This window comes from Phalacrocorax aristotelis, chromosome W (assembly GCF_949628215.1).
Source record: "Phalacrocorax aristotelis chromosome W, bGulAri2.1, whole genome shotgun sequence".
Taxonomy (NCBI): Eukaryota; Metazoa; Chordata; class Aves; order Suliformes; family Phalacrocoracidae; genus Phalacrocorax; species Phalacrocorax aristotelis.
In genome coordinates, this window is record NC_134310.1 from 13033137 (window position 1) to 13049188 (window position 16052).

Sequence of the window (16052 nt, forward strand, 5' to 3'; positions counted from 1 at the left end):
TCGCCGTCGGTAAGATTCAACATTCCACATACACCTTGTTCTTTTAACAATAACATATCTAAAGCTAATGTGTTTTGCAAAGTCATTTTAGTCACCTGCTGAATCTGTACATTTATTTCCCTGATGGCATACTTGGCCCAAGTGCTCAGGGCGTGTACTTGCCAGGTTAAATTTTCTAAGACAAATTGGTGTCTTTTAAGGGTTACATATGGGGTGAATATATTTTCTAACATTAGAGACGTTGTCATGCCCCAGGTATAATAATTGGCTATCCGGACTCCATGCACCACCCACTTGGGTCACGCTTTGGGCTCACTACTTTCTCGGTGCCTTCTGTTTTGATGAGTCCTTAAGAAGTCAAACACTCTAGAAGGACACACTGTAGGAACTCCTATTCCACATCATAATCTGGCATGTTTTCTTACATTAAGATGGGAATATATCTTTCCATTCAAACACCCCCATAAAGTTCCAAGTGGAACAGCAAGTTTCTATGTGGGTCACAGAGTTTGCTGGCTGCATTGTTTATCTCTTTATTTTGCTGAGCTTGGGAACATGTTAATACGAACAATGGCTATGCACTTTGCCCTGGCATTGATGCCCTTACTGTGCTGGGGGAGCTATCTTGTGGAGAGGATGAAGGAACACATCTCCCTCTTCCTATCTGGGACTGATGTGGGTGGTTTTATTGTGCAGGCTCCTGAGGTCCTTGTTCACCCTTACATGAGCTGTTTAATACTACTAATTTACACTGTTGGCATGTTATGGGGTTTGTGGAATCTGGTGTCATCCTGGTGTAAGAGAAGACAACTTTTGGATGAGGTGATACTGAAACCTGCCCTGAGGCAGCTGGTCCCTGGGTGGCAGGGTGTGTGGAAGGATTTGGGCAGGCTCCTAGGGTGGTTATTACCTCCCATAGCCTGGGATTTTACACCTGAACAGGCAAGTAATCCTGGTAAACTGATGCACCACCTGATAGAAGGGTGCCTTGCCTACCCCAGTGAAAACCAGCAGCTTCTAGCACTGTACTGGGGCTTGGCCTGTGCCTGTCGAGCTACAGTTCAGCACTATCAGAGGACTGTGGTTAAGGCAGGGCCCCAAATCACCTCAGAGAATGCCATGATTGAGACCAGGATACAAACTACATCTAAGAACACGATAGTTGAAACAGGGACCCAAACCACATGTGAGGACACCATGGTTGAGATAGGGACCCAAACAACAACTACAGTAGTGAAAAAGAAACTGTGGACAAGGAGGTCAATGGGTTCATATCATCAATTAGTAAGGGAGGAGGAAGAAGGGTTTGATCAGGAAGCTAATCCTTCAGCAAAGAAATGGGAGGAAGAAGTGAGAGAAATCAGACAAGAAGCAGAAACTACCTGGTCCCTGACCTTGAAAGAACTTCAAGACATGCAGAAAGATTATAGCTGCCAGCCAGCTGAGCAGATTGCTGCCTGGTTGCTTTGATGCTGGGATAGCAGGGCCAACAGTCAGCAATTGGAAGGTAAGGAAGCCAAACAGCTGGGATCCCTTTCTAAAAACCAGGGAAATGACAGAGGAATTGGAGAAGAGGCAGCAATTTGCAGTCTCTGGAGATGGCTCCTCTCACGTGTGAGGGCAAGAAACCCTTTCAAGAAAGATCTTGTGAACTACTAAGGAAAGTGGACTACCACAGATGAAGGTATCCAGTACCTGAGAGAATTAACTGTGCTGGAAGTCATCTACGGTGACCAAGACAATGTGGGGCTGAGTTGCCGGCTAAAACACAACACAAGGTCTCCAGAGATCCAGATGACATCCTGTGCATATGGGCCATGTGGAGGAAGGTGGTCCAAAACACCCCAGCATCATATTCTAACAGCTTGGCAGCGATGTATTGCCCAGATTTGGATACACCAACTGTGTGGAGAATGTCTTTTTGGCTCCAAAACTTTGAAGAAAATCTCTGTTCCTCCTCATCCCCATGGGCCAGTGCCCCGGCTGTCTGGGGTTCCCCAGGGAGTCAGTCCCCTCCTGCCCTGGTCAGAGGGAAAGGGAACCCCAGGCACATGCCACATGGCACTCTCTGGTTCTTCCTGCGTGACCAGAGGGAGGACATGAGGAAGTGGGATGGTGAACCCACCTTTAAGCTGGAAGCCCATGTACGCGAACTGAGAGGGAAGACAGCTGCTAAGAAGGGGCCACCCAAGAAGGCTGTCAGCTTAGTTGCTGTAGAGACACAAGAAGGCAATCAGCAATCTTCCAGACATAAAGAAGGACTGAGATCACCTTCCTTGATCCTGGTGAGAGGACTTCTGGTCTGGCACTGCAAGGGTCAGTGAATACTCTGATGAGGAATAGGAATAGAGGGTCCCTGCCTTTGGCCAGGAGGAGGAAAGGCATGGTCAGGTTTACTGGACTGTGTAGACTTGATGGCCTGGCACATCAGACCCATAGAAGTATAAGGCTTTGGTAGACATTGGTGCACAGTGTACCCAGGTGCCATCAGGGTATAGAGGCATGTAACCCTTCTCAATCTCCAGAGTGACGGGGAATTGTCTGTATTGGAGGCTGAGGTGAGCTTAACAGGGGAATGGGTGGAAAAAGCACCCCATTGTGACCTGCCCAGAGGCCCCTTGTATCCTTGGCATAGACTGTCTCAGGAGAGGGTACTTCAAGGACCCAAAAGGGTACTGACATTATTTTGGTGTAGCCACTGTGAACACAGAGAAGATTAAACAGCTATCTATCCTGCCTGGCCTCTCAGAAGATCCCTTTGTTGTGGGATTGCTGCAAGTTGAAGAACAGCAGGTGCCGATTGCTACCAGGATGGTGCACTGGTGGCAGTAACCAACCGAGACTCCCTGATTCCCATCCATGAGCTGATTCATCAACTGGAAAGCCAAGGAGAGATCAGCAAGACTCACTCACCTCTTAATAGTCCCATGTGGCCAGTGCAAAGGGTGGAGGCTAACAGTAGACTGTCGTGGCCTGAACGAAGTCATGCCACCACTAAGTGCTGCCACACCAGACATGCTAGAGCTCCAAGATGAACGGGAGTCAAAAGCAGACAAGTGGTATGATACAATTGACAATGCCAATGCATTTTTTTTTTCAGTCCCTTTGGCAGCAGAACGCAGGACACAGTTTGATTTCACTTGGAGGAGTGTCCAATACACCTAGAATCAACTGCACCAGGGATAGAAGCACAGCCCTACCACTTATGGACTAATCCAAACTGCACTGGAAAAGGGTGATGTCCCTGAACATCTACAATACATTGACAACATCCTCATGTGGGGCAACAAGGCAGAAGTGTTTGAGAAGGGAAAAAGAGTAATTCAGATTCTTCTGAAAGCTGGTTTTACCATAAAAATAAACAATGTCAAAGGACCTGCACAGGAGATTCAGTTCTTGAGAATAAAACGGCAGGATGGATGCTGTCATGTGCCTATGGATGTGATCAACAAGATAGCAACTATGTCTCCACCAGCTAACAAGAAGGAAATACAAGCTTTCCTGGGCCTTGGGGGATGCTGGAGAATGCATATTCCAGGTTATAGTCAGCTTGTGAGCCCTCTCTATTGAGTGACCCAAAATAACTATTTTGAGTGGGGCCTTGAGCAAAAGCAAGCCTTTGAGCAGATCAAACAGGAACTAGCTCGTGTGGTAGCTCTTGGGCCTGTCTATACAGGACCAGCTGTGAAAAATGTGCACTACACTGGAGCTGGGGAGCATGGTCTCACCTGGAGCCTCTGGCAAAAAGCACTAGGAGAAACCTGAGGTCGTCCTCTAGGGTTTTGGAGCCAGGGGTATTGAGAATCAGACATCCACTACACCCTGACTGAAAAAGAGATACTAGCAGCATATGAGGGGGTTTGAGCCACTTCAGCAGTTGTTGGTACAGAAGCACATCTCTTGGCACCTCGATTGCCCGTGCTATGCTGAATGCTCAAAGGAGACATCTCTTCTACACATCACACAACCGACACTACATGGAGTAAGTAGGTAGCGTTGATCATGCAACAGGCTCTAATGGAGAACCCCAACCACCCAGGAATCCTGGAAGAGATCACGGAGTACCCAGAAGGCAGAGATTTCATATCATTGCCTGAGGAAGAGGCTTGTGCCTAAGAGGAACCACCATATAATGAGTTATCAGAGGATAAAAAGCATTATTATTATTATCTACTGGAAGAACAATATGGCAGCTCGCATGGCATCCACCAAGTTCCTGGAATGCATACAGGACTGTTTCCTAATAAAAATGTTAGAAGTGCCAACCAGGAAGAAGGCACTGCTGGACTTGCTAGTCACAAACTGAGAAAGCCTGCTTTGTAATATCTCGGTTACTGTCGTGGTTTAGCGGCAGCTCAGCCCCACACAGTCGCTCGCTCACTCCCCCACCGGCAGATGGGGGAGAGAATCAGAAGGGTAACGCTCGTGGGTTGGGATAAGAACAGTTTAATAATTAAAATTAAAAGAAACAACAGTAGAAATGCAATGTAAAGGAGAACAACGAGAGGCGCAAAGCCCCGGGGGAGGGGGGAAGGGAGGGGAGAGGGGGAACGAACCGCCGGAACAAACCGCACGCGCCGCAGCCGCTCACCGCCCGCCGACCCGACGCCGCGCCGCCCCCGCGCTGCCACTGCCCCCCCTCAATATATTGGTCATGGTGTCACATGGTATGGAATGAACCTGCCATTGGCCAGTCGGGGTCAGCCGTCCCCACCATGGCCCTGCCCCTCCCAGCCCCCCCTGCCACGCCACGCGGCAGAGCGTGGGAAGCTGGAAAGGTAGCCGACCCCCACAGTGAGGAGAATTAACCCCTTCTCAGCCAAAACCAGCACATTCTTCACCCCTTATTCCATACCATTTACACCATGCCCAGGTGCCATACGATGCAATACAACTGTACCAACCACCACCCCTCCCCTTCCCATCCTTTAACATAATACACAGACATCATTCCCTTAGTTCATGGACCTTCCCTGTAAAATGTCCATTAAAATGTCCATTGAGTTCACCCAGTCCATGACTCTGGGCTCCATCTCTCGTATCAGTCTTTCCGGGTGGGAGAGATGGTGTGTGGCATTGGGTTGCTGCATACCGAGTCAGTCATCGTTCCATCACTGCTGCACGGCTTGTTTCATAGTTGATCTTCCATGGGTTGGGAGGCTCGTACTCTGATATCACTGATACAACACAGAGGTGACACACAATATTATATAGCAGTTCACATTGTGCCATTCAGTTCATTGACTGTTTTCACCCAAAATCAAATCCCCTTGAGGCACACATCGGATTTCTCCATCCTCCCGCATCACCCACCAAGTGCACCCAGGTCCTCGAGCAAAAGCAATCCCACAAATGGGTTTGCCTTTGCCTGAGGCAGGAAGAACCCAGACTGTTTTGCCCAGCATATTTTTTGCGTGCACTACAGGGACTCTATCCCCTTCCACAGTATGTAGGATTTCTGACTGGGCAGGGCCAGCTCGGTTGGCAGATCCCCTCACGTTGACTAACCACGTGGCTTTTGCTAAATGTGTATCCCAGTGCTTGAATGTTCCACCCCCCATTGCTCTCAGTGTAGTTTTTAACAGTCCATTGTATCTTTTGATTTTCCCAGAGGCTGGTGCATGATAGGGGATGTGATACACCCACTCAATGCCGTGCTCTTTGGCCCAGGTGTCTATGAGGCTATTTCGGAAATTAGTCCTGTTGTCTGACTCAGTTCTCTCTGGGGTGCCATGTCGCCACAGGACTTGTTTCTCAAGACCCAGGATAGTGTTCCGGGCAGTGGCGTGGGGGACAGGATATGTTTCCAGCCAGCCAGTTGTTGTTTCTACCATTGTAAGCACATGGCGCTTGCCTTGGCGGGTCTGTGGGAGTGTGATGTAGTCAATTTGCCAGGCCTCCCCATATTTATATTTCAGCCATCGTCCCCCATACCACAGAGGCTTTACCCGCTTCGCTTGCTTGATTGCAGCGCATGTGTCACATTCGTGGATAACCTGTGCAATAATATCCATGGTCAAGTCCACCCCTCGATCATGAGCCCACCTGTATGTTGCATCTCTCCCTTGATGGCCTGAGGTGTCATGGGCCCACCGAGCTAGAAATAGTTCACCCTTATGCTGCCAGTCCAGATCCACCTCAGCCACTTCAATCTTGGCAGCCTGATCTACCTGCTGGTTGTTTCGATGTTCTTCAGTGGCCCGACTCTTGGGGACGTGAGCATCCACATGACGTACCTTTACAACCAGCTTCTCTACCCAGGCAGCAATATCTTGCCACAATGTGGCAGCCCAGATGGGTTTGCCTCTGCGCTGCCAGTTGCTTTGCTTCCATTGCTGCAGCCAGCCCCACAAGGCATTTCCCACCATCCAGGAGTCAGTATAGAGATAGAGCACTGGCCACTTTTCCCGTTCAGCAATGTCTAAGGCCAGCTGGATGGCCTTTACCTCTGCAAACTGGCTCGATTCACCTTCTCCTTCAGCAGTTTCTGCTACTTGTCGTGTAGGACTCCATACAGCAGCCTTCCATCTCCAGTGCTTTCCCACAAGGCGACAGGACCCATCAGTGAACAGGGCACGCTGCTTTTCATTTTCTGGCAGTTTGTTATAGAGTGGGGCTTCTTCAGCACGTGTCACCTCCTCCTCTGGTGATATTCCAAAATCTTTGCCTTCTGGCCACTCCATAATCACTTCCAAGATTCCTGGGCGACTGGGGTTTCCTACTCGAGCCCGCTGGGTGATCAGGGAAACCCATTTACTCCACGTAGCATCAGTTGCATGGTGTGTGGAGGGGACGTTTCCTTTGAACATCCAGCCCAGCACTGGCAGTCGGGGTGCCAGGAGCAACTGTGCTTCAGTACCAACCACTTCTGAAGCAGCTTGGACCCCTTCATATGCTGCCAATATCTCTTTTTCAGTTGGAGTATAGCGGGCTTCAGACCCTCTGTATCTCCGACTCTAAAACCCTAGGGGTCGACCTCGGGTCTCCCCATGTGCTTTCTGCCAGAGGCTCCAGGTAGGGCCATTCTCCCCGGCTGCAGTGTAGAGCACATTTTTTACATCTTGTCCTGCCCGGACTGGCCCAAGAGCTACTGCATGAACTATTTTCTGTTTAATCTGTTCAAAGGCTTGTCGTTGCTCAGGGCCCCATTTGAAATCATTCTTTTTCCGGGTCACTTGATAGAGAGGGCTCACGATCAGACTGTAATTTGGAATATGCATTCTCCAAAAACCCACAACGCCTAAGAAAGCTTGTGTTTCCTTTTTGCTAGTTGGTGGGGACATGGCTGCTATTTTGTTCATCACATCCATTGGAATCTGACGACGACCATCTTGCCATTTGATTCCTAAGAACTGGATTTCTCATGCAGGTCCCTTCACCTTACTTTGTTTTATGGCAAAACCAGCTTTCAGAAGGATTTGGACTATTTTCTCACCTTTCTCAAAAACTTCTTCCGCTGTGTTGCCCCACAAAATGATGTCATCAATGTATTGAAGGTGTTCTGGAGCTTCTCCCTGTTCCAGTACAGTCTGAATCAGTCCATGGCAAATGGTAGGACTGTGTTTCCACCCCTGGGGCAGTCGATTCCAGGTGTACTGGACGCCCCTCCATGTGAAAGCAAACTGTTGCCTGCACTCTGCTGCCAGAGGGATGGAGAAGAATGCATTAGCAATATCAGTTGTGGCATACCACTTGGCTGCCTTTGACTCCAGTTCGAATTGAAGTTCTAGCATGTCTGGCACGGCAGCACTCAACGGTGGAGTGACTTCATTCAGGCCACGATAGTCTACTGTTAGCCTCCACTCTCCATTAGACTTCCGGACTGGCCATATGGGACTGTTAAAGGGTGAGTGGGTCTTACTGATGACTCCTTGGCTCCTCAGTTGGTGAATGAGTTTATGGATGGGGATCAGAGAGTCTCTGTTGGTGCGATATTGCCGCCGGTGCACTGTTGTGGTGGCGATTGGCACCTGTTGTTCTTTGACCTTCAGCAACCCCACCACAGAAGGGTCCTTTGAGAGACCGGGCAAGGTAGACAGCTGTTTAATTTCCTCCGTCTCCAAGGCAGCTACACCAAAAGCCCACTTGTAACCTTTTGGGTCCTTGAGGTAGTCTATGCCAAGGATGCATGGAGCCTCTGGGCCAGTCACAATGGGGTGCTTCTGCCACTCATTGCCAGTTAGGCTCACTGCGGCCTCCAATACATTTAGCTTTTGGGATCCCCCGTCACTCCAGCAATGCTGATGGGTTCTGCCCCTATATAGTTTGATGGCATTAAGGTGCACTGTGCGCCGGTGTCCACTAAAGCTTTATACTCTTGTGGGTCGGATGTGCCAGGCCATTGGATCCACAGATTCCAGTAAGCCCGGTTATCCCTTTCCTCCACCTGTCTGGAGGCAGGGCCCCTCTAGTCCTGATCATGGCAGTCACAACTCCCTTCCTGTAAATGTGAATCAGGAGTCCCTCTATTACACTTAGAAATAAAATCTGCACTTCTACTCCTGTGTCTGGGGACTTGCTCGCTGGAAACTGGAGCAGCAGCTTTCCTGGAAGAGCCTCCCTGAGTGACTGTTCTTCCTTGCAGTTCATGCACTCGTGCCTGTAGGGTTGAGGTAGGCTTGCCACCCCACCTCATCATGTCCTCTCCATGGTCACGCAGGTAGAACCATAGGGTGGCCCGTGGTGTGTATCCCCTTCTTTGAGCCAAAGGATGCTTATTCCTAACAGCTGAGACACTGCTCTGTCGAGGTGGGGAGTAGGACAGATATTCTTTGAGTTGCTGGACCTCTTGGGATAATTTCTCCACAGCAGAGACAAGCAAGGAAGAGATATTTGTGTCGTAATCCCGGAGTCTATCTATCACCTCTGCCACCGTTGGTGTCTCGTCATCTTTCCAGGACATCACTGCCAATGAGTTTGCATGCAAAGATGGTGCGCTCCGTACAAACTTCCGCCACATGGGTCGTGTGCACTCGGCTTCATCTGGATCTTTGGATGACCGTTGATTGTCTAGGTCACCATAAATCACCTCAAACACAGCTAATTCCCTTAGATACTGGATGCCTTTCTCCATAGTTGTCCATTTTCCTGGGCGATATGTAACATCTTCTTTAAAGGGATACCTTTCCTTCACTCCAGACAGGAGTCGCCTCCAGAGGCTGAGGGCTTGTGGTTTTTTTCCAATTGCTTTGTCAACGCCCCCTTCCCCAGAAAGGGATCCCAACTGTTTGGCTTCTTTTCCCTCTAGTTCCAGGCTACTGGCCCCATTATCCCAGCATCGGAGCAGCCAGGTGGCAATGTGCTCACCTGAACGACGGCTATAATCTTTTCGCATATCTCCCAACTTGCTTAAGGACAGGGATCGGGTGGTCTCTATTTCATTTATTACTTCTCCCTCCTCTCCCCGCGATGGCCCTGGTTCTTCATCATCCCGTTCTAAACGAGTTGATGTCCGCTTCCAGTATTTCGTCTTGTGTATGGGGGCAACTGATACTGGTACGGGTTTATTTTCTGAGCTAGCTCCGGTACTTGTTGTGGGGGTTTGAGTGGCTGCAGTGCCTGTTGTCAGGGCTGGATTGTCTACAGTGCCAGTCACTTTGCCTTTCAATCCAGAGACCTTCTCTTCCCCCTGGGGGCACTGAATACTGTTGAGCAGGGCTCAGTATGCATGGGCCAGGCCCCAGCATGTTGCAGTTATCTGTGTCTCTCTGGAGTTCCCAGCGTAACAACATACTTTCTCCAAATATTCTACTAGTTTTTTAGGATTCTGCACTTGTTCGGGGGTGAAACTCCAAAACACTGGGGGTGACCACTGCTCTAGGTATTTGCCCATGCTATCCCAAATGCCCTGCCGCTCGTAACTATCAAGCCTCGGGGCAGATTTCTGGGTCATATTCTGAAGTTGCTTAGTCAAAACCAAAACAACATGCCCAAAAACTAACAATAAGTGCACCTTAACCACCCAAGGATGTTCAAGATACAGAAACGTTGTTGTAACAAAGGCACAGACATCATAGAACAAAGTTGCAAAGGTACTATTCTGTATTTCCTCCATATAAAATCTCTCAGAGGAGGAGGTGTAATTGCTAATTGCCTCAACAAGGTGGTATCCGAAGTACAGTAATGGTTTCAGCAAAAACCCCAAATACCAGATAAAGCTGAAAACGAGTGTTTGTATAACAAATCTTGTAGGCAAAACATTACTAATCACAGCAGAACACAGCAGACTCAAACAACCAACACCGATTTTTAACACCAACTGCAAAAAGGACAACATGGTGCTGTGACCAGCAGCTGTTGTTATCTCCAACCCTTGAGCCCCACGTTGGGCGCTAAAAAGACTGTCGTGGTTTAGCGGCAGCTCAGCCCCACACAGTCGCTCGCTCACTCCCCCACCGGTAGATGGGGGAGAGAATCAGAAGGGTAACGCTCGTGGGTTGGGATAAGAACAGTTTAATAATTAAAATTAAAAGAAACAACAGTAGAAATGCAATGTAAAGGAGAACAACGAGAGGCGCAAAGCCCCGGGGGAGGGGGGAAGGGAGGGGAGAGGGGGAACGAACCGCCGGAACAAACCGCACGCGCCGCAGCCGCCCGCCGACCCGACCCGACCCGACCCGACGCCGCGCCGCCCCCGCGCTGCCACTGCCCCCCCTCAATATACTGGTCATGGTGTCACATGGTATGGAATGAACCTGCCATTGGCCAGTCGGGGTCAGCCGTCCCCACCATGGCCCTGCCCCTCCCAGCCCCCCCTGCCACGCCACGCGGCAGAGCGTGGGAAGCTGGAAAGGTAGCCGACCCCCACAGTGAGGAGAATTAACCCCTTCTCAGCCAAAACCAGCACAGTTAGTAATAGCCTTGGCTGCAGTGACCACAGTATTGTGGAGTTCAGGACCCTGCTGAGCATGCTGAAGGTCAGTTCTAAGACAAGGGTTCTGGAATTTAGAAGAGCAAACTTCAATGCACTCAGGGCTCATTTGGGAGGGATTCGATGGGAAGCTTCCATGGAAGACAAAGGAGCTAGAGTGAGTGCTGGGAATTCTTCAAGAACTCTCTATTGGAAGCACAAAGCCAATTTATCCCTACAAAGGAAAAGGAAGTAAGCGGAGCAAGAGGTCCCCTTGGCTCAACCATGACCTCCTGGGTCTACTCAAATCCAAAAGGGAAGCATACCAGAGATGGAGGAGTAAAGGATTATCTGTCGAGAGCTACAAGGGCACTGCCAGAGCGTGCAGAGATGCAGTTAGGAAAGCAAAAGCCCAACTCGAATTGAAACTGGCTGTATATGTCAAAAATAACAAGAAAGGTTTCTTCAGACATGTCAACCATAAGCAGAAAAAGAAGGAAAACATAGGCCCGCTGTTAAACGGAAAAGGAGAGTCAATCACCAATGATGCAGAAAAGGCAGAGGTCCTCAACACCTCCTTCACCTCTGTCTTTACCAGCACTGTCGGGTCCCAGGCTTTGGGAACGAAATTGCCGGTTGATCCAAACACCGACCCACCATCAGTGAAGGAAGAGTTAGTACATGAATTATTACAGGAGCTTGACCCCTACAAATCGATGGGCCCTGACGCCATCCACCCGAGGGTGTTGAGAGAGCTGGCTGACATCATCGCAAGGGCTCTCTCCATAATCTTTGAGAAGTCATGGAGAACAGGAGATGTCCCAGAGGACTGGAGGAAGGCAAATGTTACCCCTATCTACAAGAATGGCTCGAGGGAGGATCCGGGTAACTATAGGCCCATCAGCCTTACTTCAATCCCTGGGAAAGTTATGGAACGAATCCTCCTGGGGCCATCACAAGTCAAATGAAGCACATGATTGGGAAAAGCCAACATGGCTTCACTAAAGGCAGATCGTGCTTGACAAACCTGGTGGCCTTCTATGACAATGTGACTGCCTGGTTGACATGGGGCGGGCAGTGGACATTGTCTACCTGGACTTCCCCAAGGCCTTTGATACGGTCCCCCGCAGTCTCCTCCTGGAGAAATTAATGCGTTATGGCCTAGACAAGTGGTCTGTGCAGTGGGTGGGGAAATGGCTGACAGGCCGCACCCAAAGGGTGGTGATAAATATCTCCTTTTCCAAGTGGCAACCTGTCACAAGTGGAGTCACCCAGGGATCAATATTGGGCCCGATGTTATTCAATATCTTCATAAGTGATCTGGATAATGGGATCAAGTGTAGCCTGATGAAGTTTGCGGATGACACCAAGTTGAGTGTGGAAGTAGACACTCCAGAAGGGAGAGCTGCTCTGCAGGGAGACCTGGATAGGCTAGAAGAGTGGGATAACAAAAGCCTAATGAAGTTCAACAAGGACAAATGTAAGGTCATGCACCTGGGAAAACATAATCCAGGAGTGCAGCACAGACTGGGATCCACCTGGCTGGACAGCAGCTCTGTGGAAAGGGACGTGGGGGTCCTGGTGGACAGGAAGCTCAGCATCAGCGAACAGTGTGCTGCTGCAGCCAAGAAGGCCAACAGGATGCTGGGTTGCATCAAAAAGGGCATCACCAGCAGAAATAAAGAAGTCATCATCCCACTCTACTCAGCGCTTGTCAGGCCACACCTGGAGTGCTGTGTACGGTTCTGGTCCCCGCTATACAAAGAGGATGTGGACAGGCTGGAAGGAGTCCAGAGAAGGGCCACCAAGATGATCAAAGGACTGGGAAGCCTGCCATACGAGGATAGGCTGGGAGAACTGGGTTTGTTCAGCCTTGAGAAAAGGAGGCTTAGAGGGGATCTCATCACCATGTACCAGTACTTAAGGGGTAGCTACAAAGAAGATGGAGACTCCCTCTTTACAAGGAGTCCCATGGAGACGATAAGGGGGAATGCACACAAATTGCTCTTGGGGAGTTTCCGATTGGACACGAGAGGAAAATTTTTCACAGTGAGGACAGTCAACCATTGGAACGATCTCCCCAGGGACGTGGTTAACTCAGCCACATTGGACACTTTCAAGAGTCATCTGGACAGGGTGCTGGGCCATCTTGTCTAGACTGTGCTCTTCCTAGAAAGGTTGGACTAGATGATCCCTGAGGTCCCTTCCAACCTGTGATTCTGTGATTATGCTTTGTTTGCTGATGGATTCTGTCATGTGGTAGGAAACCATTGGAAGTGGAAAGCTGCTGTATGGAGTCCCACAGAACAAGTCGTTGAAGGCACTGAAGGAGAAGGTGAGTCAAGGCAGTTTGCAGAAGTGAAAGCCATGCAGCAGGCCTTAGAGACTGCTGAACGAGAAAAGTGGCCAGTGCTCTATCTCTATACTGACTCCTGGATGGTGGATAATGCCCTGTGGGAGTGGCTACAGCAGTGGAAGAAGACCAATTGGTAGCGCAGGTGTAAACCCATCTGGGCTGCTGCATTGTGGGAAGACATCGCTGCCTGGGTAGAAAACATTGCTCTAAAGGTATGTCATGTAAATGCTCCTATGCCCAAAAAACATGCCATTGAAGTACATTGAAACAATGAGCAGGTAGACAAGGCTGTCAAAATTGAAGTGGCTCAGGTGGACCAGGACTGGGAGCATAAGGATGAGCTATTTATAGCTCGATGGGCCCACAAAACATTGGAACATACAACATACAGATTGACAGGTGGATCTGACCATGGAGGCCAACATGCAGGTCACCTATAAATGTGAAACATGTGCTGCAATCAAGTGAGTCACAGGAGTAAAATCTCCCTGGAATAGAGGGCAGTGCCTGGGTTTTCTATATGGTGAGGCCTGGCAAATTGACTGTTTTGGATCACTGCCACAAATATGCCAAGGCAAACACTACATACTCACCATGGTGCAATCAACTACCGGTTGGCTATAAGCATCCTGTAAACCATGCCACTGCCCAAAACTCCATCTTAGGCCTTGAAAGGCAACTTTTATGGTGACATGGTACCCCGGAAAGAATTGATTCAGACAACGGAACTAATTTCTGAAATAGTCTCATAAACTCCTGGGCCAAAAACACAGCACTGACTGGGTGTATGTCATGGTTTTAGCTGGGATAGAGTTAATTTTCTTCACTGCAGCTGGCATAGTGCTGTGTTTTCCATTTAGTATGAGAATAATGTTGATAACACACTGATGTTTTGGTTGTTGCTAAGTAGTGCTTGTACTAGTCAAGGACTCGTCTAGCTTCCCATGCTCTGCCAGGTGCACAAGAAGCCGGGAGGGGAGGGGGCATGGCTAAGAGAGCGGATTCAAACTGACCAAAGGGATATTCCATATCATGTAATGTCATGCCCAGTATGTTAACTGGGGGGAGCTGGCCGGGGGAGGGAGGCAGCAATTGCGGCTTGGGGAGAGGCAGCATCGGTCGGCGGGTGGTGAGCAGTTGTATCGTTTGTATTTCTGGTTTTTTCCCTTTTCCATTTTATTATATTATAATTATTGTTATTATTATAACAATCATTATTAGTATAATTATAATTTTACTGTAATTATTAAACTGTTCTTATCTCAACCCACAAGTTTTTTTTCTTTTGCTTTTGCTCTTCCAATTCTCTCCCCATCCCACAGGGGTGGGGGAGTGAGCAAGTGGCTGTATGGTGTTTAGTTGCTGACTGAGGCTGAACCACGACAGTGTATCACATCCCCTATCACCCACAAACCACCAGAAACATTGAATGATATAATGGACTGCTAAAGACTATGTTGAGACTGTTGGGCAATGGAGCATGGAAGCACTGGGATGTAAATTTAGCAGAAGCCACTTGGCTGGTTAACACTAGAGTCTCTGCTAACCATCCTGGTCCTGCCCAAACAAAACCTCTACATACTGTGGGAGGATATAAGGTCCCTATAGTGCACATGGGGAAGTGGCTGGGGAAGGCGGTGTGGGTTGCTTCTCCCTTGGGAAAAGGCAAACCCATTCATGGGGCTGTCTTTGCTCAAGGTCCTGGGTGTACTTGGTAGGTAATGCAGAAGGATGGGAAGAGCCTGTGTGCCTCAAGGAGATTTAACCTTGGTGGAAAAATAATCTGCGATGTGAGTTGCATGTTGTGGGAAGCAATGCAGCAAGAACTACCTAAATGGACAAAGAGTGAGCTTTGCAGGGAACCAGCTGAGCACAGTGATGACCCAAACCAAGCCAGTGTTGGTGCCCAACAACCAAACATGCTGCTTCTCCTGTCCTGAGTGCCCATCTTGACAGATGGGGCCCAAGTCATAGCCTCTTCTAATGAACGTTTGGAGGAGTGGAGGAAGTCAATGGAAAGGGAGAACAATATCTATCTGTTAAAGGATAGGGGAGAGTAGTTAATGGCAATGTATAAATCTGTATGTTGGGTATAAAGATGGTTTAAGTATGTAGTATAAATTTTAAGTGATGGGAAGAAGGGATTTCAGTAATGATATTAGATACAATGGGATGGTTAGAAGATATATCAATGTATTAAATTATGTGGGACCTGAGCATGACACAAATGGTATGGAATAAGGGATAGAGATTGTATTGGGTCTGGCTGAGGAGTTAATTTTCCCCATAGCAGCCCTCATAGTGCTGTGCTTTGTGTTTGTAGCTAGAAAGGTGTTGATATCACACCAATGTTTTGGCTAATGGTGAGCAGTGCTCCCACAGCATCAAGGCTGTCTCTCCAATCCCCCCATCTCGAAAGTCCAGCAGGCTGGGGATGTGCAAGAGGTTGGGAGGGGACATAGCCAGGACAGCTGACCCAAACTGACCAAAGGGATGTTCCATACCATATGACATCGTGCTCAACAATAAAAGCTAATGGAAAGGTGGAAGGGAGCATTCATTATTAAGGCGTTTGTCTTCCAAAGCAATTGCTACATGTACTGAGGCCCAACTTCGCAGGAGCTAGCTAGATGTTGCCTGCTGATGGGAAATAGAAAGTAATTTTTTTTTGCTTCCATGTGTGGCCTTTGCTTTTCTTTATTAAACTGCCTTTGTCTTGACACATGAGTTTTTCATCTTATTTTCTCCCCCGCTGTCCTGCTCAGGAAGGGGAGTGATAGAGCGGCTTGGTGGGCACCTGGTGGCCAGCCAAGGTCAAACCACCACACTATTTTCCACCTTTTCAGA